Below are 3,359 nucleotides of genomic sequence, written 5' to 3'. Positions count from 1 at the left end.
TGTGTGTGTGTGTGTGTGTGTGTGTGTGTGTGTGTGTGTGTGTGTGTGTGTGTGTAGGACTGACATCATCAAAGTATTTGAAATACAAAATACAAAATATTTCAAAATTTTTTGTCTTGAAAAACAAGATATTTTTTTTTAATAGGTATTTCCAATACAAAATGCGTCCAAAATTTATATTTCAAATACAAAATACTTTTTAATATAATATACTTCTAAATGTTTTGATGAGCGATGTTCTACTTAGTGACACAATGTATATAACTTCGGTTTTACTTTATATAAGTTTTTTTATTATATTGTATATTATTGTATAAGTTAATATTTTTTATAATCAATGGACTATTCATTACATCACAACTAATTTGACATTTGGATAAAGAAGAACGAACTAAATTGTCGGGAATCATCAATTTGGAATTTGCGTTACTTATGTAATTTCGATTTATATTGATTTTATATTGATAAGGACCCAGATTGAAGGGTCGAAACGTTTATTTTTTTCGTTTTGTTACATTCACACGAAAATAAAGAATTTTCTGTGCATCCGAACAGTAAGTTCTAATTTTTTACATTTTTCTCTAAATGTTTTTTAATTATACAATAGGCACGAGCGTCATACATAATTATTTATTGTAAAACAAACGATATTAATTGCACTCAAAATTTATATCATTTTTAAATGATAGAGAACTTTCCCGGCACTTTTCCGACTGCGACATCTATACATTTTTCGCTGCCTAATCATAAGAAATTGATCAATCACAGTTGAAAAAAAAATAATTGACAATAATTTGGTTAATTCTTTACAATTTACGATTTGCGATCCTATTCTAGAACAGGCTTTAAGTCTATCTACAATAGTATATTCTACAATAGTAAGTGTAGTTGTAAGTGGTTGTAGTTGTAAGAATTGACTAATCATAGTCAAATATTCTCCTCACATTCGATTTGATTGGTTAATTCTTACAACTACAACCATTTACAACTACACTTACGACTATTGTAGAATAGGCTTTACTCTACGTCTCGACTATGACAATGCGTTATATTGGCCGTAAACTGTAAAAATTGACCAATCGCTTTAGGGAAGTATTCCCTTCTTACAGTCAAATGAGAGGAAAATATTTGACTGTGATTAGTCGATTCTTATAGATTACGACATTTGATTATGGCCAATATAAACGCTCTCTTATATCTCGTTATATTTCATTCTCTGCCATAGGCTTAACGTTTTCGAATGCAGCAAGTAGGTCTATTCGCGTTTAAGAATTGTTATCGAAGATTTTTTTTGACATTTTAAATACAAACTACATTGAAATTGTATTTGAAATATGAAATACATCGAATGATTTTCTTAAAGTATAAAATACAAAGTACATTTTGTATTGTATTTGAAATGTGCCCAGCCTTATATACATATATGTAATTATTATTATTATTATTATTATTATTACGTAGTAATAATGATAAAAATGGAGTTCTTAATCATATAATTATAGTCAGAAATATTAAAAAAAAACAGAATAAACAAATTAAGATCAAATTTTAAGGTCAAAAAAGTCAAAAATTAAAACGAGCAAAAAGTAGTACGATAATAATAAATTTATTAATTTATCGTAGATATATATCTCACGGAATGTTAACTTGGCTCTCTTTAACCATAAAATCCCTTACAAATTAATATATAGAGATACACAATAATAAAATGATGTTAAGTAAGCAAACGATTTAAATCACCGTGAGATATCTATTATATAATACAAATTAATAAATTTGTTATTATCGTATCATCTATAAGTTTTAATATTTGATCTTAATTTGTTTATTCTTTGCTCATATACAGCAGTAACAAAAATAATTTATTATACTGTAATTAAAAAAAAACTTTTCTTTCAGTATATATAACAGGTTTAGACCAAAAGGCCATTATCTTGGGAACAGTACGACAGTACTATTTCGATTCTATTGTCTAACAACACAAATAGCAGGTGCTTTGGAGTTTGGTGCTTTTTAGATTTTTTTTACACAAAATCTCAACAAGAACACTCTTAATTTTATATCTATTCTTGACGTTATTATTCTTCTTTTTAAAATTTGACTTCATATGGGACGCTTTCCTTTCCGTTACTAAGCGGATAAAAGGAAGATTAACATCGAGGATACTATTATTAACATTATTGAACTAAAGTATGACTCCTTCTGACTACATTGCACTTTGTTTTCTACATCATTTGATACTTTCTTTAACTGATAGCGATAATTTTTGATTTATTTGTTTTTTATAATTTATTGATTGTAATGATTGAAAAGGACTATTGTATAAATCGAAACGTTTCGAATAATATATGTTTATAACTTTATAATAAAATTAGTCATATATTCTAAGCTTGTATATGTATTACCGTTTATTTTGTCACTATTTTGATTCCTTTCGACAAGATACGGTTTCAATGCGTAATCTACGAGGAAAGTACATCTTATATGTCTGCTCTATGAAAATAATCGCAATCGTCTAGATTTGGACTTGTGCTTGACTTTTTTGTCAAATGGTGTATATACTTATTCCATTATTTTAAATACAAATGTTTACATTAGTTTAGCTACAAAAAATAGGCAATGTTAAAAAAAAAGAAGAAAGAAGCAAAAAGAAAACTATTCAAAATAAAATCTCGAGGTTGCGCCTGATGAAGACAAGCTGACATTCTAATTTCTTATATTAAGACGCAGTTCCATCAAAAAAGAATGCGTCCATTGATAACTAACCTAACCATCTCGATTCATTGAAACGATTGACATTTCTCAAAATAACAGAGAGTGATGACGAACCGCGCGTGGTCGCCCTATATGCACAACAAATTAATCATAGATCCATCCATCACATTCTTGCTACAATCGTCTTGAGGCGGCGGCGCTTCTCATTGTTAAGTAGTGTAAGCGGCAATGACGCCGATCGCTTTAATTGGCCCGAAAGATAAAGCTTTCCCACCACCGATCATAAATATCTACAGTACAACATTCAACGAATTATCAGAAATCTGCCTTTACTAAAATTATCCATGTAAAAAAATGATTATGACATATATATACATACACACATATATATATATATATATATATATATTATCGTTCATTTGCTAACGATCTAACTAAACTAAAAAAAAATTGTCATTTTTTTAATTGCTTGCAAAAAAGAACGGAAATAAAAAGAGAAAATGAAAGAACATACTTTAAAAAAGAACTTTATTCTTTAATCAATTATTACACTAAAATTGCAATAAAGATTAATATTGTAAAATTTTAATGATTTAAAATATTGAAATGTTTTCTGAAAAATTATATTTTTTTAGAATTAGGTG

General features: G+C 27.7%; 1 protein-coding gene across 1 annotated transcript in view; it reads right to left on the bottom strand.

Moving 5' to 3' along the window:
* The window catches only part of LOC105626880 (serine/threonine-protein kinase OSR1), a 35,445-nt gene that overhangs the window by 18,310 nt on the left and 13,776 nt on the right, over positions 1–3,359 (bottom strand). The gene's annotated exons all lie outside the window — the stretch shown is intronic.

The sequence above is a fragment of the Atta cephalotes genome, assembly GCF_000143395.1.
Source record: "Atta cephalotes unplaced genomic scaffold scaffold00007, whole genome shotgun sequence".
NCBI lineage: Eukaryota > Metazoa > Arthropoda > Insecta > Hymenoptera > Formicidae > Atta > Atta cephalotes.
This window is presented reverse-complemented; position numbering and strand designations above follow the sequence as displayed.